The sequence below is a fragment of the Balaenoptera acutorostrata genome, chromosome 18 (assembly GCF_949987535.1).
Source record: "Balaenoptera acutorostrata chromosome 18, mBalAcu1.1, whole genome shotgun sequence".
Taxonomy (NCBI): Eukaryota; Metazoa; Chordata; class Mammalia; order Artiodactyla; family Balaenopteridae; genus Balaenoptera; species Balaenoptera acutorostrata.
This window is the reverse complement of record NC_080081.1, coordinates 63,228,836-63,250,410: the sequence shown is the minus strand read 5'-3', so window position 1 is coordinate 63,250,410 and position 21,575 is coordinate 63,228,836. Positions and strand designations below refer to the sequence as shown.

The 21,575-nt window shown below is 36.2% G+C and overlaps 2 long non-coding RNA genes across 5 annotated transcripts in view; one reads left to right on the top strand and one right to left on the bottom strand.

Moving 5' to 3' along the window:
* Positions 1 to 16,414, bottom strand: part of LOC103010359 (uncharacterized) — a 34,655-nt gene extending 18,241 nt beyond the window's left edge. The window contains exons 1-3 of one of the 2 annotated variants that reach the window (XR_452127.3): positions 16,075 to 16,414; positions 11,311 to 11,347; positions 3,233 to 3,356 (exon numbers count right to left, since the gene is read on the bottom strand). This is a non-coding gene — a long non-coding RNA (uncharacterized LOC103010359). The remainder of the gene's footprint in view (positions 1 to 3,232; positions 3,357 to 11,310; positions 11,348 to 16,074) is intronic. The other variant, XR_003621648.2, reaches the window with a different exon arrangement.
* The window catches only part of LOC103009972 (uncharacterized), a 71,241-nt gene that overhangs the window by 22,368 nt on the left and 27,298 nt on the right, over positions 1 to 21,575 (top strand). The window contains exon 1 of one of the 3 annotated variants that reach the window (XR_009005902.1): positions 16,618 to 16,805. The exons of 1 other annotated variant lie outside the window; for it this stretch is intronic. This is a non-coding gene — a long non-coding RNA (uncharacterized LOC103009972). Of the gene's footprint in view, positions 1 to 16,617; positions 16,806 to 21,575 lie in introns of those variants that run through there. One more of the 3 variants, XR_009005901.1, reaches the window with a different exon arrangement.

Here is a 21,575-nt window from a genome sequence, read left to right as displayed (position 1 = left end):
GGCCTCTCACTATCATGGCCTCTCCCGTTGCGGAGCACAGGCTCCAGACGCGCAGGCTCAGCAATTGTGGCTCACGGGCTTAGTCGCTCCACGGCATGTGGGATCTTCCCAGACCAGGGCTCGAACCCGTGTCCCCTGCATTGGCAGGCAGATTCTCAACCACTGCGCGACCAGGGAAGCCCCTGAGTTTTCTTGTTATGTCTTTGTGTGGTTTGGGTATCAGGGTAATGCTGGCCTCAAAGAACAAGTTGGGAAGTATTCCCTCCTCTTCACGTTTCTGGAAGAGTGTAACTGGTATTATTTTTTTTCCTAAATGTTTGGAAGGATTTGTCAGTGAAGCCCTATGGACCAGAAGTTTTCTTTGTGGGAATATTTTAAACTAATAATTCAACAGACAAATGACCATTCAGGTTATCTATTTCTTCTTGAATGAGCTTTGGTAGTTTATGTCTTTCAAGGACTTTGGCCATTTCATCTAAGTTGTTGACTCTTTTTTTTTGCCTAAAGTTGTTCATAATATCCCCTTATTATCCTTTCAGTATTTGTAGAATTTGTAATGATGTCACCTCCTCTCATTCCTGATTACTTGTCTTCCTGATACGTGTCTTCTTTTTTTTTTTTGTTTTTCCTGACTAGTCTGGCTAAAAGTTTATCAACTTTACTGACCTCAAGGAACCAGGCTTTCATTCCACAGATATTCTCAATTGATTTTTGTTTTCCATTTCATTGATTTCTACTTTGATCTTTATTATTTCATGATTTATTTTTTGTTTCTTTGTGTTTAACTTGCTCTTTTTTTTCTAGTATCTTAACATCAAGTTGAGGTCATTGATTTGAGATATTTTTTGTATTTTCTAATATAGGCATTTCATTTATTCAGAATTTGATATGTTGTATTTTTATTTCCTTCAGTTCAAAATACTTTCTAATTTCACTTTTGAGTCCTTCTTTAATCAATGGATTATATAAAAGCATGTTATTTTGTTTCAAAATATTTGGGGATTTTCCAGGTAGCTTTCTGTTATTGATTTCTTATTTAATTCCTTTGTGGTCAGGTCATACTTCAGCATGACTTGAATCCTTTAAAATATACTGAGACATGTTTTATGACCTAAAACAAAGGTCAGCAAACTTTTTCTGTAAAGGGTCAGATAGTAAATATTTTAAGCTTTGTGGGCCACATACAGTCTCTGTCAATTTTTTTTTTTTTTTAGAAATCTTTCAAAATGTGAAAACCATTCTTAGGTCATAGGCCAATACAAAACCAGGCTAGATTTGGCCCCAGGGCAATAGTTTGCTCACCCCTGGCCTAGAATATGCTCACTCTGGGTAAATGTTTCATGTTAAAGAGAATGTGTTTTCTACTACTGTAAGTGGAATGTTCTAGGAAAGTTAATTCGGTAATATTGGTGGGTAGTGTTGTTTAAGTTTACTATATCCTTGCTAGGTTTCAACTTGTTCTAGCAATTATTGAAAGAGGGGTACTGAAATCTCTGACTATAATTGTAGATTTTTCTGTTTCTCCTTGCAGTTCTATCATTTTTTGCTTCACATAATTTGAACCTACTGTTATTTGGGGCATAAACATTTAGGACTGTTATGTACTCCTGATTAACTGGCCCCTTTATTATCATGAAATGACCTTCATTATCTCCGGTAATATTCTTCACTTTGAAATCTTACTTTGTTTCTATATGTTAATCTAGCCACACCAGTTTTCTTTCGACTAGGGTGAGCAACAGCATGGTATATCTTTTTCCATCTTTTCATTCTTAATGTTTTTGTCTTTTCATATGTAAAGTGTGTTGGGTCTTTCTATCAATCTGATAAGTTCTGCCTTTTAATAAGGATTTTTAGATCATTTACATTTAATGTGATTATTGATATGATTAGATTTAAGTCTATCATCTTAACTGTTTTCTATTTGTTCCTTTTGTCCTATGTTCCATTTGTTTATTGTTCCTTTATTCCTTTTTCTGCCTTCTTTCAGATTGCATTTTTTATGGTTCCATTTTTTCTCATTTGTTGGCTTATTACCTAATGTTTTATTATTCTACTGGTTGCTTGAGGGTTTATAGTCTACACATATAACTTATCACAGCCTACTTTCAAGTGATATTATACCACTTCACATATAGCAAATATTATACTTCTGTTTTTCCCCTCCTGCCCTTTATGCTATTGTTATCATATATTTTACTTATGCATGTTGTAACCCCCATTATACATTGTGATTATTTTTGTTTAAACAGTCGATTTTCTTTTTTTTTTAATATTTATTTATTTATTCATTCTTATGGCTGTGTCGGGTCTTTAGTTGCAGCCCACGGGCTCTTTGTTGCTGCATGCGGGCTTCTCTCTAGTTGTGGCACTCGGGCTCAGTAGTTGTGGTGCGTGGGCTCTGTAGTTTGCAGCACATGGGCTCTCCAGTTGAAGCGCACAAGCTCAGTAGTTGTGGCACACTAACATTTATACTAACCGTGGTATAAATGTATACCACGTGGAGTGGTATTTATACTAACCATAGTACTATTACGGTATACAATGCACATTCATTTTAAATTTAAGATAAAATGTGAAACTAAAGAAAATTCTATCTTGGGACCAAGCTTCTAGGGCTATTATTCACTCTTCTCTGCTATTAACCAAACCACACGTTTGTGAAAAAGTCTTGAGGAGCAGTGACTTTGATGACTCTTCACAATTTTGTTTTGGCTGCGTCGGGTCCTAGTTGCTGCACGTGGGATCTCCGTTGTGGCTCACAGGCTTCTCTCTAGTTGTGGCACGCAGGTTTTCTCTCTCTAGTTGTGGCGCGCGGGCTCCAGAGCGTGTGGGCTCTGCAGTTTGCAGCACGTGGGTTCTCTAGTTGAGGCGCTTGGGCTTAGCAGTTGCGGCACGCAGGCTTAGTTGTCCCGCGGCACGTGGAATCTTAGTTCCCTGACCAGGGATCGAACCCGCATCCCTTGAATTGGAAGGCGGATTCTTTACCACACTGGACCACCATGGAAGTCCCTATTCACGATTTTTTAAAATCTCTCCTAAAATTGGATGCTGTCAACAAATGTAGGTTATTCATAGAGGTTTTTATTTAATTTGAATATGTATTTCTGAATTGACCACTATATCCTGTTATTCAGCTCATGAATCATTTCTTATTGTAATCATGAAAAGTGTACTTGATTCCAAGTTTTTAAAACACCCATCATTATTCCTGTGAAGAACTTATACTTACCAGTTCTCACTTTCATCACTGTCGGTGTGCCTGCATCAGTCAGAACCTGCAACACTGTCCAATTTTCTGATTCCAATCCAGGATAGAATAAGAATGCATATAAACAAGCCTGTTAGAAGTAGACCTAAAATAAAGATAAATAGGCTCATTATGAAGACCCTACCAGAAAATCCACTTCTAAGACTGAATCCTAAGGAAATAAATAAGGCAAAAATTTAACTATTATTGATACATTGTTCCTTTTACCAGTAGAGAAAAACTGGTAGGCATCAATATAAATACTCCCAAATAAGAAACTGCTTATGGTACATCCTTATATTCTATAGTAGAATACTTATTCAGTCATTAAAGTACATTATACTTGAATATTTACTGCTAGGAAATATATATGAACAAAAAACAGGTGTGAAAATTTAATAATGGGGGTTAATAGTGGTTATTTCTGGGTGTGGGATTATTCACCTTTTTCTACCTCTTGCCCATTTGTATCTTCTTTAATACCAATTTCTTATAATAGAAGAACACAAAGTTTTCAGAAATACTTATTCAACATGAATAAATACTATTCAAAATGATAAGGTCATCATTTGTTTATTCATTAATTCAACAAATATTTGCAGCATTAAATAAGACCTAGTCCTTGCCCTCATGACTCTTCATTTGTGGGCATGATTAACAGTCTTGGAAATTTTTTATTCCTTGTTCCTCTCTTTCATTGTCATTACTTAATTGCCCAGTCACTCCCTCCCTTACTCATCGAGGACTTGGGCACTTGGCTGCCAGTTTCCACCTCCCCTGCATTTTCTGCTATTGTGCGCCATTTCCATGTCCATACAGACAACCCATCCAACAACCCTGAACTCCACCATCTTACAACCACTTCATTCAGCCTTCCAGACCCAGAGCCACACACCAAGAAATTACTCCATGGCCTTAGACTCCAATATCTTGATCTCTGACCACAACTGCTTACCACTCCAGCTTTTTTCACTCCATTTACTCACTTAAGACCTGCTTTCTTACCTTATTTTAACCTCTATTCCAAGCATTACTTCCCTAGTGCAAAATCTCATTATTTCCCTCCATGGCTGTAAAAACACACAAAAATACTTCCATTTATTTAAAAAATAAAATGAAATTAAAACACCTTTTATAACATTCCCTTAGTATTTAAATTAAGAAACAACAACCATGATACCTTATTAGCAAACCATGAAGTTTTATACAGAAACATATATAGCTTGCACTATTTCCAGAGATTAGAAGGCTTGTTAATACCCCTGTACATAAAGGTGTTTAGCATATAGCAGTTATTGCTTAACTATCTGTTCATTTTTGAATAAAGTAAATGTGGCATATTTGAAGATATCCATAATAATTATTAAGCTGCATTTTAAACAGTTCAATAAATAATAGGACTCATATATTATTTTATAATTAGGGAGGAAATGTTCAAAAGCAAGTCCACAGGTCCAGTTTTAAGGGCAAATAAAAGTTATGTACAAAGTATCTTTACATCAAGTAATTTAGAAGAAGCTTTGAACTTTATCATAATTAACAACTATATGTACTAACATTTTTTACATCTAAAGGATTCAACTTTAGGAATTTCAATTTTATGATAGGAAAGGAAATTGGGTATAAGTAAAGGTAGAGGGAAGGACCATTAGATTTAGTTACATGCTATAAGAATTTCTTATCAGGAAAAGGTTTCATATCTACTATACTGTATTAGTGGTTTTGCAGTTTATTAGAAATATTGCAGTTCAGTCACATCAGCTTTCGGTTGTTTTGCCAATGGCATAAACATCTAATTGTAAAAACCGCATGTTTATAAAAATACATCCTCCAAAGGGGAAAAAAGTTCTTTGGTTAAGTATGTGTGATACTTCTCTACATGGAACATTGAAATGAATTTAATCTTCTGTTTCACTTCAAACATTATTTTTCTTTAAGAGTTTCTTTAAAATCAGGTATATGGTCTGTATATACCATCCCGAGTTCACTGGGTCAAAAGTTAACAGTATGGGGTCATCAAGTAAATTAAATGTTAACAGCAAAAATTAAAGGAGTTAAATTAAAAACATAGGGCCTAATCCTATGACGAAGAAAAGTAAGGAAAAAGTGTTCCCATAAGAGCTGTAAACTGTTCACGTATTTAAAATAAATTACTTCTTCAGAGCTGCCTTAAAAAGTTAATTTGTTTTAAACGTAAGCATTCCTTTGCCAAAAGAGAATGTGCTGTATTTTAGTCTCCTTATTTCCCTATAGATTTGTTCTACACGAAGTAATTTTTTTACATATTAAGAATAGAAATGTAACATGAGGCTCAACTGTCATAGAGAACAGGTCATACATCCTCAGTCATATCTCCTAGAGACCAGAGAGTCCCAATTTTACTTCTGTTTACTAGAAAGGAATAAGAAATAAATGTTAATAGATTCCTGTCCTCCTCAACTTCCAGGACAAGGCTGATCCCAAGTCAATAAAGTCTCTGAGAAAGCCATGAGTTGTCATTTTAAACATTTTTTACTCAATGTAAGGTTTATTATTCAATTTTCCTTTGATAAAGGGTCAATAAAAGATCCATGACTATTATTTACCAGTCCTTTTTATTACTTAAATTGCTCCCCAAATACACACATTTTAATGACCAGGCAAAAAGTTAACCAACGCTTGTGTATTTTAGACCATATATGGTATATGATTTACCATTTGGGGTGTCACTTTTTGAGACAGGCTCTGTTAAACTGGAGAACAACCAGAGAAGGAAACCAGGACTGTGAGAGGTTTAAAATCATAGATGTTTGGAGAATGGAGATTCAGTTGTCCTCGTGGTTGAAAGTACTAGAAGTTATACTTAAGGGGTTATCACATGTAGGTGGGAATGAGTTTGTTCTCAGCAGCTCCAGGGGGCAGTTACAAATAGGTGTGTTTTATCTATTAAGATTCTATGATTCCAAACCTGAATAGGCTAAATTTCCTTTACTAAGGAAATTTAAATTATTTTAAAACAATGTTTCAAAACACTGTATTTAATATATCATTTAAGGCCAGCATTTTCACACTAATTTTTTAGAAAGTAGATAACAAACAAATGGGTTTATCCCTTTCCAGGTATCCTTATTGGTAATGGGTTGTGAGGTGGGTAGTTCATACTTCTTCAGTAAATATTACAATTATTAATTGTAAATGAATGTTAGTTCAGTCCTATAATGTTAGTTCCACGAATGTAGAAGCAAAACAATTCTTTATATAGGAGAAAAAAAACGTTATACCTCCATAATCCTAACAGAATCAGAGTTGAAAATATGTACGAATCTGTTATAAATGACTTTCAGAAACTGGGGCTCTAAACCATGCAAAGTAAATTTCCCCAAACAGAAGTATATTTCCTGATCCATGTGTAAATTTTCTCCCCTATAACTAATATGGACATACTCTAAAAAGAAACTACTCTAAGAGTAGTTTCTTTTTTTGCCTTTTGTGATTTTTAAAGGGTCATCCAAAAATATTTATGGATAATAAAGTACTTATAAACTGATATGTAATTAATTAAAGCATATAGTTATGAACCATTTAAGTAACTTTTTTTATTATTATTTTTTAACATCTTTATTGAAGTATAATTGCTTTACATTGTTGTGTTAGTTTCTGCTGTATAACAAAGTGAATCAGCTATACGTATACATATATCCCCATATCCCCTCCCTCTTGCATCTCCCTCCCACCCTCCCTATCCCACCCCTCTAGGTGGTCACAAAGCACCGAGCTTATCTCCCTGTGCTATGCGGCTGCTTCCCACTAGCTATCTATTTTACATTTGGCAGTGTGTATATGTCAATGCCACTCTCTCACTTCGTCCCAGCTTACCCTTCCCCCTCCCCATGTCCTAAGTCCATTCTCTTACTTCTGAGGAGGATTTTATCATTGCTTTTTTTATGTATCAATTAGCTACAGGGAAAAGAAACTACCAAATTTACTTCACAGAACAAAGATTCTGTCAATATCTGAAATAAATGACACACTTGCATTTTAAAAAGGGAATGTAAATGGGTGAATATGTGGGAAAAACTCACCACATTACCAACAAATTTCAGTAAATGTTGTACAGGTTTATGATTAGTGCACTAGATACTGTGAACCTAATGAAACAGTTGTTGTCTGTCTTGAGGTCTGCCACTTCACAGACCTAAAAAAGTACTTTGATGTATTTGTTAAACAAAAAAAGTACAGAAAAATACTTAGATTTAGTACTTTACCCATATATACAATATTTTTACCAATACACTAACCTGATTAGAAGCTTAATTTGAAATTATCAGGTAAATATTAAATTTGAAAAATTAAAAACTCATAGTAGAAAATAAATAGCTATGGATATATGACACAGATTAGAAACATTTTCAAACCAGCCATTGTTAAACCTTATTCTTTTTGCCTTTTATTATAATTCTTCTAGTTTACTAGTTATAATATTCCTGGAGGGGGAGAATCCTAAGCATAGCTATTTATAGCACAATGTTTTAAATATATGATAATAAACAAGTACAGTCTTAAAACAAAATACCTTGTTCATAAGTGATACTCAGTAAACATCAATTTATTTCAGAAAACAGCCTTAACAATCAATATAGAGCAAATATTTACCATTTTATATTCCTACAGTTTTAACTCACAGATTATAATACACAGAACATAATAGAGTAAAACAAGTAATTCTCAAATTTGTTCAGGTGGCAGAGCAATTGGTGATCCTGTCTCTCTTTGCTGAGTTCCATTCATTCCCGTTAAATATTAATGCCAGTAACTATGCTGAAGATACAGAACAAGGACAGACAGAATCCAGGCCATTATGAAACTCTGACAGAATTGGGGAATTCCCTGGTGGTCCAGTGGTTAGGACTCGGCACTTTCACGCTGTGGCCGGGGGTTCAATCATTGTTCGGGAAACTAAGATCCCGCAAGAGCTACATTCCTTTCTGAAGGATCTAAGAAAGAATCTGTTTTCTTGCCTTTTCCAGCTTCTAGAGGTTGCCCTCCTTCCTTGGCTCATGGCCCCCTTCTAACTTCAAAGCCAGCAATAGCTGGTTGAGTCTTTCTCACATCTCACCACCCTGACACTGACTATTCTGCTTCCCTCTTCCCCATTTAGAAAAATTGTGGAATTATATTGAGCCTACTCAGATAATTCAGGATAATCTATTTTTAGGTCATCTGAGTAGCAACCTTAATTCTATCTGCAACCTGAAAACTCCTTGCCATGTAACATAACATATTCACAGATTCCAGGGATTAGGATACGGACATCTTTAGGAGAACCATTATTATGCCTATCATATAAATGAATCATTTTCCCTACCTTTCTTCAGGAACTCCATCGACCATCATCCATCTCTAAAATTACGTGCAAACAGTTCACCTATGCACATGATTCTAGAGAAAGAATCTGTAACTGTCAACAAATTCTCAACGTTTAAGAATCACTGGACTAGCTCACAGACTATCAATGTTCCTTAGAAAGATAGTTTGGCAGTGTCAACAATGCCAAATTTTAGACTGGCTTTTTTTTTTTAGCTTTGATCAGAAAACCTTGATATGCGTTAAAAGTTTTTTCTTGTATTTTTCCTCTGTGTGTTTTTAGAAGTAGTTCCAATCATCCTAATTATACCTCTACATCTTGCACTTACAAACATTTTTCCAGTTGGTATGCATCATTATGTGATGAAGCTAATAGTAAATCCAGTGAATTTTCCACAGTTTACTCAATAATCTTACTACTACTAGACATTTCAACCCAACCCCCCCCCCTTTTTGCTTTTATTTAATATGCTGGAATGGGCATCTTCCTGTATAGATCTTTTTCCATAGTTTGGATTTATTTCACCTAGATTCCTGAAATTGGAATTTCTGGCAGGAAAAACATGACTATTTCTATAATCTTTTTTATTATTGCTAAATTACTTTCCAAAAGGTCTGCTTTAATTTACATTGCCACCAGCCTTTACTCACTCACACCATCAATGTGCGGAGGTTTTTTAAATGTCTTTCGTGCATTGAAAAGAATATTCAGGGGTCATTTAAATTCTTATCAAAGTTATGAACTAAAAAACTTAGTTCTTCCTTAACTTTTAAATTCAACTTGAAACTCTGGTTAGTCTTTGTAAATTTTAACAGCAATCACTTTTAAGGATGCTTTTTAAGGTCTCTTAAATATTTAGCATTTAGAATTTTATAACTTCTATAACTTCTGCTTTCCTTAAGTACTTAAAGTTTGATTAATAAATAAAACCTCTCCAAGAACTTATTTGAAAAAGAAAAACAAGAAAAACTTGTATTTGTTTTTCTCCTTTTGCTAACTGTGTATTGGTTAACTCTATTTTTCTTATAGACCTATCTCTTTATATATTGAGGATATTAACCCTTTACCTACTTTATATGTTAAAAATATTTTTTAGTTTGTCATGTGTCTTTACTATTTACAGCAAATTTTTTTCCGGTGTATACATTTTTTGTGTAGCTACCAATGTTCTCCAAGATTCTGTGTTAAACCTTTTTATCAGTCTACATACGTCCCTCAGTGATCTCATCCAATCCCACAGTTTAAACTACCATCTACAATTGGTCAACTAGTAAATCTACAGACAACATGCAAACCAGACCTTCCTCAAAATTCCAGACTTACTTCCAAATCAAAACTCCAATCCTAATATCCAGTTATCTCTACAGAGGATGGAAGGATGTACTTGGCCCAAAGGCATATAAAAATCAACATTTCACATATCAAAATCCATCAAACCTGTTCTATTTTCCCTCAGGAAATGGTACCAAGAGACACTCAGTTGCCCACACCAGAAACCTAGGAGTCTTGCTACACGCCTCCTTCTCTCTCTTCTCCATGTATTATACAAAGGCTCCTAAACCTCTTTAGTCTTACCTTCCAACTTTTTCCATCCTAGCTAACTCTGCTCTAGCCTCATGGGCATTGAATTTACTGGTCCTTTCTGCTCAGGACATTAACATACACTCCTCCTTTGCCTAGAGTGGTCTTCCTTCCTAAGTCTCAGTTTAACTGTCCCGCCTTAGAAAGGCCTTACTTAAATCTCCAGTGTTAGGTCCCCATGGTGTACGCTTTTAGGGCATCCTGTGTTTTTCTGCTATAGTACTTATCACAGTTGTAATTTGTATGATTATTAACTTAATCCTTGTTTCTCTCAGTAGACTACACCATAAAGGGAGGAACTGTGGCTGTTATGCTCATCCCTATATGCTCAGTACCTTGAACAATACATAACACAGAGTAGGTGCTAAATAGTTACCTGGGAATAGTTACATAGTTAATACTGAGTAAGTAAATCCAATATTGTTTATACTTCACTTCACCATCATTTCTAATTCTTTGGTTCAAATACTTTTTTATTTCTTGCCTAGATACTACAATAGCCTCTGCAGGACTTTCTGTCACCGCTCTTGCATTTTCTAATCTGTTCTCCAGTACCCTTGTTAAAGTGAATTTCTAAAATATAAATCTGATCGTATTACTCATTGGTTTAAGATTTTTCAATTGCATCAATATAAAAGTGATATGTGAGGCCCTTCATAGTTTAACCTCTATCCACTTGATCAGGCTAATCTTTCTCAACTCCTCCAAAGCACCTAGGCAACAAATCACACAACTACCTGAATATTCTTGACCATGCCAGGTTCTTTCTGACTCCTCTGTTTTCTTAGACTCCAGTGATTATGCTTAAAATGCTTTCTATGGCCTATTTCTGCTCTCTCTTTTACACTGGTTCCTCTAAGGCTTCGCCAAGGTATCCTTCAAGACACAGCTCAACCACCACCTCCCTCCTAAAAAGCTTTCCGGAGCCACCTGTTCCTTACCTGGGTTAATGTTCTTCCTGTACATTTCAAATTATAATTTTTAAAGAATTTATCTTTCTTCATTAGACTTTCAGCTCCTTGCTAACAGGGACTACATACTTCTCATCTCTATATATCAATTCTGATATGGACTTTAGTAAATGTTTGACTAATCTGTGTGCCAGTACATATCAAACCCATCAAAACATACCTACCTTTTGGGAACTGGTATTCCCACTTCTGAGAAATCATCTAATAAATAAACGAATAAATAAGAAAGTTAATTAGGAAAACATAAAAATGTTCACTTCAGAATTATTTATAATAACAAAAAATTGGAAACAACCTAGATGTCCACCAATAAAAGAATGGTAGAATCTGCTAAATGATACATAGCAGAGAAATTTAGAATGAGATTGTAAAAATGATATAGTAACTCAGATGCTTCTTACATGTTAAGTGGAAAAAGACAAAACTATTTCACACTATGACCCTATAAAATTATATGTACAGACATTTACTAAGGGAACATGAAAATTGTATGAGTTGTTAATGTGGACTGTGATTTCACTGACTTTATTCAGAACTTTATAAATATTGCTATAATATCTTCTCAATTATAATACAAATAATAATATGCATGAGCTTAATTTTATTTATATGTACATCTTAGTGTATGCATATTTTAATGTGCATATATATGTGTATATTTCCTAGCTCTGTCTCCTGAAAGGTCCAAGAAGCAGCAATGAGCATACCTAACCTTGATCTCTAATACCATTCTCCACTAAGAGGAAACAGGGCTTTTTGGAGAAAAAGGTAACACCAGGGCTACGACAGGGTAAGCACAAGCTAAACTTGGAACATCTTATTATACCAGAAAGCAAAGAAGCACTCCCAAAAAATGATATAAACATACCACAAAGACATAGGACCCAAACTAAAGGTGCTTCCACTAGCTAAATCTGGGACAATTCGAACACCAAAATAATTAAATACAGACTTAAATATTTAGAGGTGAAAGGTCATGATGTGTGTAACTTACATTCAAATGGTTCAGAAAAAAATGTACAAAATATACACATATAAATATAGTAGAAAGAATACAGGAAAACAAGGTAAATACAGAAATGGAAAAACATAGGAATTCATAAGTTAATGCAGATAATAAGTAGACAAATAGAGGAGAAGAAAGGGCTCTTTGTTTGCAGTAGAATGCTGTGGGCTGACTGGTAAATGTGAAAGGAGTATTAGATTTGTTGAATCATTTTGCAACCATCATGGTAAAATTGTATCAGCAATAATGGATGCTATATTTAAATGGGAACTTTGATGAAGAGCAAGCTTTATCTTCAAATATTTCCCCACAAATTGCTTATTTGCCAGGAAGGAAAAAAACAGTAACTATACATTGGAAAATTCGGGCCATATATGGACCAGGTGGTCAAAATTAACATCATCAATGAGGGACATATGGATATCATGTGCTTCCAGAAGTGGTACCCTGAGAAGGACACAATACCACCTGTGCAGTAGTCCAGTTAAAAATGCAAAACCTCAATTTAATCATGAGGAAACATCAGACAAAAACAAAATAAGGAATGTTCTATCAAAAAGGAGGGTGGAGGGAGAAACTATATTCTTCAAAAATATCAAGGTTATAAAAGATAAAGAAAGGCTGTAGAAATGTTTCAGTAAAAGAAGCTAGAGTCAAGACCCACTAAATGTAGCGCCTGACCCCACACTGGCTCCTGTACTGGAGGGGAAAATGCTATAAGGACCAACCTACAAAATGCGAATGTGGATGGTAGACTGAAGTATTTTCTCAATGTAAATGTATGAAGTTGACAGAAAATACACACTTAAGTATTTAGGGATCAAGGGCCAGGATGTATGTAACTTAACCTCAAATGGTTCAGAAAAAAATTGCATATAAAGAAATATATATATATATATCTGGAGAGAGACAGAGACCTTGCAAAAGAGCAAGTAAATGATATGGGTGTTCTCTGAACTATTCTTATTTTTGCAACTTTTTGTAAATTTGAAATTATTTCCAAGTAAAAAAGTTTTTTTTAAAACTAAGTCCACCTCAGAAAAACAAGACCAACAGGAAAATAAAAGCTATTTATGTAGCTTTTACATCTATGCAATTTGCATCTATGCAAATTGTTTTTAAAACATTCACCAGTGTATACTGAGTTACTGTTCAAAATGTTTTTCTTTAAGAGGCTTCATTCTTCCTTAAAAGATGAACAGACCTATAGCTTTCACAGTTTTATCTAAATAAGCTAATATGTTGAAGCCAACATTCCATCAGTCTTAGCTTACTCGTCAGAAACAGCAGGAGGGAAAGAAAGCATTGAAATTACAAGACCTCTGCTCTCCACACTACCCATATTTACCATTCATTTGCTGGTGATTGCACTGCAGTTTCCAAGTAAAACCTCAAATTTTAAATTATGACTTCAGTTTTACTCTTATGACAAGTCAAGAACAGTATGCAGAAAAACAAACTGGGTGGGTGGAAAGGGGTGGGGGTAGGGTGATTAACTCTTCACTGTATTGAAAATGAAAGAAAGTTGACAACTTCTACCCCAGCTGAGTCCCTAAATAATTGAGTTCTTTCTTCTCATAAAGTATATCACTGTGTGGAGTATTAAACTTCAAGGAAGGTATTCTTACTAGTTTTTTACCTGTGAATCTGATGATCTGAAGTAAAAGTACTTTTTTTTTTTTTCCTTTAAAATTCAACTCGGGAATTTGCACCCCCTTGTGGTCAAACATAAAATTCTTCATTTTCAAAACACCATTTTTTTTCCAGTTGGGTTCAGGCTTAGGAACCAAGTTACCTGATTTTGTTTTCTCCCACATTAGTTAATCAAGAAGCTTTAATGAAGGATTGTTGGTTTATTAAATAGGATCTTAAAACAGGACTTAAATCTTCTAAAAGTGACCTCTATATAAACTTTAGTATGTGGAAAATGGAGATAATAATTGCACCCACCTCATGAGTTATTATGAGGATTCAAGGAGAAAATGGATATGCATGCTTAGCTGACACATTGTAGGTACTCAGTAAATGTTATTATTTATTAATATCATCATCACTTTGGAATTCTCTTGACAGAATAAATCTTAAAAGGGGACTGGATTTAAAATTTTACTAATTCATGATGTTCTAGTACAATCTTGCAAATAAATTCCCCAAATATACCACTTATCCCGACTTCACCTAGCCGATTCTCTCCACAGGTATATTTTTAAATTACAAAGGATATGTACTTATCTCTAGATGATAGAAATTTGGATGGTTCTTACTTTATATTTTAGAGTGGTTTTTTCCCTTTTCCCTTTAACTTTAATAATTAGAAAAAGCAGTAAGACAATTCCATTTTCTTAGGTTACTCTTAACATCTTTATTCATCTGACAGAAATCATTACTCTATTTGGCAAAAATAATTCATCAGGTTGATTTATCATTTTAAGGGGCTCTTGAACACAAATGCTAATTCCTAATGGCCCTAACTGTAGTTTTTTAAAATACCTCTAAAGAAACCATTTTAAAAGATCAGTGTTAATAACTGACTTAAAACAATAGCTAACATTCACTAATATACCAAGCACTGTTCAAATACCTTTAATATATTAGCTCATTTACATCCTTACAACAACCGGTTGAGGTACCAGCATTAATCCTTTTACAAAAGATCAAACTTAGAAAAAGTAACTCATGCAGGGTCACAAAGCTAGTAAATAGCAGAGCTGAGCTCTAACCCAAGCAGTTTGGTTCCAGAGTCTACTCACTTACCCAGTGCACAAACGTACCATAGAGATGTAAGCCCCATACTACTCAGCCATGTTACTTCTTGATGATGTCAAATTATTAAAATCCATTCCTCTTCCAATTGTACCACAATAATGCAAACCACACTAGCCTTCTCCCATTTCCTTACTTCTTAGCACTTCAGGCATTTTCACCTGCGTTGTCTAATTTAACCCTCACAATGATTTATGTCTGTACGCTCAGTTATCATTCATCACAAATTTTTACTAGAAAAAAGTGTAGCAATGCCCCAGATTTTAAACTGTTGGATTCTTTAGAAAATTCATTGTAACTTGGGATCAGGAAAAAAGCAACCAGTTTTAAAATAATCTTAAAATGTAATCATTTAGAATCAATGGCAGTTGTTTTTTTTTTTTTCCATCTTAACTAGCCTGTGGCAGGTAGGGTAATTCTCTCAAGCAAATGAATGATTAAAAGAGATTTTTAAAGAAGATGTTCCAGTATTGACAACTGTATCATCATCTACTGTCTTACCATAGTGCCCAGTTTTTGACGTTGGACAGATTTGCCTAGGTCTTGTGCGTCTACTTACTAGTTATAAGACTTTGGGGCAAGTTTCTTAATCTGAGTCTCAGGTGTCCTCTTGTGTAAAATAAAGATAATGCCTACTTCATAGGGCTGATGTGGGCAGTAAACATGATCATTCCGTAAAGCGTGTATTTAGCACCATGGCAGCCCAGAGTACAGTCAATATATGGTATCTAGCTATTATTACTTTACCAGTGCGTGACACAACAGAAACCCATCTTTGCAAGATTAAGTTCCCTTACCAACCGTTTTTTAAAAAATCACCCTAATCGATCCCAAAGACTGCCCAATAACCCATTTACCTCTCCAAAATCGACAGTATGTTTAAGAACAAGAACGCAGTGAGAGAAACTAGATTCAGTGAAAGTGCCTTCACAACAGGGAACCTAGAACCGGGCTCCAGCACACGCGCGCGCGCGCACACACACACACACACACACAGGTTGGGTCGCACAGCATGGTAGAGAACGGCCCGGGCTCCAGAATCTGACAGATGCGGACTCGTCCACGTGCTTGCTACCTGTGCTACCTTAGGGAAATTACTTACAAAGTCTCTGAGCCTTGGTTTCCTGGTCTGCAAACGGAGAATGATAATAGTACCTACCTCATAAAGTTGTTCTGAGGCTTAAGTGCGATAGCTCCGGTAAAGCGTTGACTTACAGCAAGAGCTGTACACACAGGCGGGTCTGTTTCAAGTACACGTGTATCCATACACACGGTCTCAGACACATTCCGTTGGAGTTTAGACATTGGCAATAAGATGTTTTTCTTTTCGCCTAAGCTGCACCCTTATTTGTTTTCTTCGAACAGTAGACTAAATGCCTATCGACTGATACGTCATCTATGGACCCTCGGGCCCACACTCCGCACGGCCCCTCCACCTCTTAGGCTGAGCATAGGAGCTGCACGCACGCGCAAGAAAAGAGGTAGAAGGGCTGCGACTGAGGAAGCGAAGGCAGAAGGGCGAACACGCGATGATTCTGCGCATGTTCAAGGCGTGGGGGTTGGGGTAGGAGTTTGCGCATGAGCAGGAGTGTCGGGAAAGCTAGAGTAAGGAGGTTAGGAGGCGGTATTGACAGCTGTGGAGGCAGCCCGCGTTCCCGGCATGCCCCGGGGCGGCGGGGTTGGCTCTAACGAATTTGAATGAGGAGCCTCAGCGCTTTCGGCGCCATTTTCGAGTGATGCCTGATCTCATCAATCTAGCGGGAGAGACGGGATAACCTGTCGGAGAGCATAACGCCACTAGGACTCAGCCGAAAAATTACTAAAAAAATCGCCAAAAATTACTTCGAGCAAAGGGCACTTGGCGGAGCTTCGCCAGGGTTGGCGCAGCCGGTAAGAGCCTGAAGAAGTAGCAGAGCGGGACTCGGGAGGTGGCAGTGGTGGGACCGGCAGGCGGTGGGGGGTGCAGGGAGTGGGAACTGGGTCCGCCTTCATTTTAATCGCAAAAAATGCGAGGAGGTAGGGGTTGGGGGTAATTGGGTGTCTGAGTAGGCGGCGGCGGGCAGAATGTGGCGGGAGCGCGGAGAGTCGGGGGTGTGGGGGGAGGGGAGTTGCAGTTTGAGCGGGACGCGGACGCGCTGCGGCTGAGCGGCCGCCGCCCAGCGGATCTGTCAGCAGGACCCCCCGCCCGGGGCCGGGGACGGGGCGCGGCGGGGCTCGGCAGGCAGAGTCTCCTTGACAGGAGGAGGGGGACGAGCGCCCCCTCCCCCATTGCCGAACCGAGCAGTCTTTTATGGCAGTTTTCCCGGCCCGCTGCGGCTGTCTTCCCGTGACAAGAAACTTAAGGTCGGCGGAAAATTGAGGACCCGGAGTAGCGGGTGCCTCCCGGCCGACGTGCGGACAGTACCCTCCGCGGGACCCAGTCGTGTATATTGTCGTCTTTGATGCCAAAGCATGAGATGCCCTAGCAATGTGAGTTTCTCCACGCCGCCCTCCGGCTCTGCGCGCCTGGGTCTCGGCAGGGGTAGCACTGACCGCGTCTGGCTTTTCCAATTTGGACAAGATGGGGCGGGGGCAGGCTTTTGAGGTTTTAGCGGGCTCCTAGGAAAGATGCTGGACTTTCGCTTTTTGCTCGGGATTTTTGTCATTTGCTCTCACGGTGTCGTCCTTTCTTGGGGGGGGGGCCGGGGGTGTGTTCTTGGGTGAGACGAAAGATGGGGCTTCGACCTTGCGATTTCCTTCTCAGAGTCGCACTTTTCTGAGAAGACTTTTTCCTTCTCTAGTCTTTGAAACGTGTCTCAAGGAAAAAGGCAATCTTTGAAACTGTATTGATGTTTTCCTCCCGAAAAGTTTTTACCCGAAGAACTTAACGGTAATTTTGCAATCCCCACCTTTTCTTGGGAGCTCTCTTGACTTTGAGGCGGAAGGAAAAGGGCTATTTGTCTTTCCCTTTAGTGATTTTTTTTCTCGTAGTTTCTACCAGTTTTTACTCGACAACTCTTGAATGATTTGAGCCAGTGACGGCTTTAACTTTAAGTAATACTTTATAGGTAGATAATGGCTTTTGTAAAATTCCTCATTAAAGATGTACCGGATCATGAATCCTTTTCTGCGCTGAAGGCACCCTAGATTAACCCTTTGCTGGTGTGATGTATTGCGTATGGGGCGCGCGACTCTGAGTTGCGAATATGCAGGAGATGATTTTTGCAGCAGCTATTCAGTTGTTCGAAAAGAGGGATAAGGCTTTCAGTCACACACTTTTTAGGACCGCCTGCCTAAAGTTTTTCCCTCTGGAATTGATGTAACGATTGATTGATTTCTTATTTCTGTAAAGATTGGGGGACCCGCCCTCACTTAGAATCTTTCCCCGAAGAGAGTAGGAGAGCGCAAAGTGATGTTTTTCAAATTGTGTCTAACGGAGCTCCCAAAACACCGAACTTGTTACCCCCTGATTGGCTGGAAGGAAGCGGGACTGGGGGGTTTGAATGTTGAACACTAGATTATAATTCTCGACTTTCCAAAAAATTATACATTTAGAAAACCACGTTATGAAATATTAAGATGGGGAGTTTAAAAAAAAAAAGCTGGTGTTTAGTATTTTTTCTTGCATAAAGGATTTTCGAGTGATTTTGAAATGTATATTAAAAGAAAAACCTAGAGAAGACGATTTTCGCAAAATTGTAATTCTGCTGGCTGAAATTACAAGAGTTTTATATATTTGCCCCTGTTCTCTATTGGTTAAAAACTGAGTTTAGGATTTAGGAATTTTTTTATTCCTCTGGCAGAATTTTTTCATCTTAACCTACATGTATTTGTTAGATGCAGATTACGGGAGAATTGTTTCTTTTATTTCCATGAAAAGAAACTTCAATTTTCTTAATGTTAAGAATGAGCACATTCCACATTTTCCACAAAAATTGGATACATTTCTTAAACTTTTCACCTATAATTTAAAATATATAGGTTTTGCTAATTCAGCCATTGCAATGGACTTAAAACCTTATTTGCAATAAATTTATGTTGCTTAATTTAGACAATACAACAGGTAAGTAGCACAGGTGCGAGTGTATGATTTCATTTATAAATTCATTATGAAGAAATATATTGCATAGAACAGTGTGGATGTGTTGTGTTTTATTTGGTTAGTTTTCAGTTGTTTAATGTTGCTTGAGACAGCCGTCAATATATTTCTTTTTATTACCAAGCTTGTCATTCCGTTTAGTTGCATCTTGATAAAAGGCGGGTGTGGTTTTCAAAGAAAATCGGTAAACTCACTGATAAACAAGATAGCCGTAGATGGTTTTTTAAAGATTTTTTAATAGAAATTTATATCCTTTTATGAATAGTAATTGAAATTTTGAAACTTAGAGTTTGTATTCTCACATTAGGTCAGATGTGCATTGTGAGGAAATATTCAAATGAAAAGATCCTACGACTTTTATAAATCTCTGTAGAGCTATAAATATAATTTATATTAATAAGGGGAATAGCTGAATTTATAAGTCATACTATTTTGTATTGCCTTCAGAACAAGAATTGGAATGACACAGCCTATGTTCATTGCTTTTTTTCAAAGCTGTTTATTTTGAGTCATCTCATGAAAATTTCATAAGAGATGCTAATTATCCTCTCTATAAAATTTGCTTTAATGAAACTGTAGGAGACCCTATTTCTATTTTAAATGTAATTTTACCTAAGATACCAGAACCAGTGGGTTTTGCTTTTTCATTGTTTTGGTTTTTGTGTTTTAATTTTCATTCAAATTATTATGTGACTTGGAGAGTTTTGAGGGTAGGATGGGGAAAGGCTTTAAATTCCGCCAGGCTGGTTAAATTTAACCATACTTTTTTAGTGTTTTGGTTTATGGGGTTTTTTCGTTTGTTTTGGGAGGTGATAGGTGAAGGACTGTTTTGTTTAATAAGCCATTTTGAAAAGAAGTGAAGGGGTTCCTTTATTTAAAATACTACACTAAAGCTTGAGAACACACTAGCACCTAAATAAAATCCACAAGCATTCAAAATATTTTCCCTTTTATGTGGTGCTAGATAAGAGGAAGATTTTGGTTTTAGACTTGTGGGCGTGTAGGTATGAGTTCCAGCAGATGTATATTATTATATTATGTATATTATCCATATTTCTCTGTAGAAATGGATAACTCTAATTTGTTTTCTATTGTAAGGGCTAGAAAAGTCTTGTATTACCACAGGAAAACAATGGTGGAGAAAGGTGTTGCTACTGTAGCTCAGCTCTTTTTAAAGCTATGTTTACATATTGTGGGGGAGAGGGAACTAGAGAAGGTAAGGTATCAGTCTTCCTGGTAGCATTGATTTTCATTTGTTTGCCCTTCATACTATTTTATGAAAGTGCGGTTTTAGACTTTGTTTTAATGCTGTTGTCTTAGTTGTACATTTACAAAATGTAGCCTCAGGTGTTTGTATGTAACACTGCTTTTTTCCTAATCAGATTAATAATCACTTTTAATGTTTATCTAGAGCTAAGGATGAAAATTTCAAAATACCTTTCATATTCTGGATCCCTTGTTTCCTCATGCTTTGTGTGCTACATTTTTGTTTATTTTTTGTTCTGTGGAGACATATATTTTTATCTCTGCTTACTTATTAGTGTGTAGTAACTGTTCAGAATGTCAGTAAATAACTTCAATCCAGAAATATTAGTCAGTTGATTTGGTTTACAAAAAGAAAAAAAAAATGCCCAGCGACTGTATTAGAGATTTCTTCTACAGGATACATAAGCTTTCTCCAATTAAAAACATCAGAGTATAAATTTACACACGATTTTGAAATTTTATTCTATAAAAATTTGTCTCTCTTATTTTAAAATATTACTGGGCTAAAATTGGCTCTTGTCTTTTTTTCCTTTTGTTTAATGAAGCTTAATAATCTTCACTGATTTCTTTTTAACCCTTTTTTAGAAGAAACAGATTACTGGTCTGATTATAACTAGAAAACACATCTTAGAAAGAATTGTCAGAGTATTACTATACATTTTGTTTTGTTTTAATTCAGAAAACTTAGAAACATTGTGTGCCAGGCCACTAATTTTGGCATGTAATTAGAATTCAAACTATGACTTGCTGAAATTTGGTAGCTCCAAATCTCTTAAGGAAATCAGTAATAAACTACCACTTTCTTTGAAATAAGTGTCGAAAATGAGATTAAGCTGCTTTTGCATTTAATTTTTACAAGTGGCAGTAGTAGAACTTTAAAGTCTCGATTGTCTTAATATTATAGGAGTAACATCAGTTGTAGAATGTCACATTACTAATATGTGTTTATATATTTTTCTGATTATTTGCATGAACAAATGACTGTAGAGCCTTCCTAGAAATATTGCTTTCTGGTAGGGAAATGATTTTCTCTTGCCTTTTTTTTTTCCTTTGCCTGTCTTAAAGATACTTTAAAGGATCTTTCTTTTAGAAAGGCAAGTTTAAAGTATTGGAAATATATAAAAGTATTAAATATATATATGAATTATATTCTTAATATTTTTTATCAAATAATGAGAAGTTAAATACACTTTTGTTTAATCCTGTCATATTTCACTAAAGAATCTTTGCACTGGAAAGACTTGTCGTGGGTTCTGAGTGTAAAAAGCTGTATTTTGTAATAGATTTGAGATTTGAATTTTAATATTTCAGGGTTT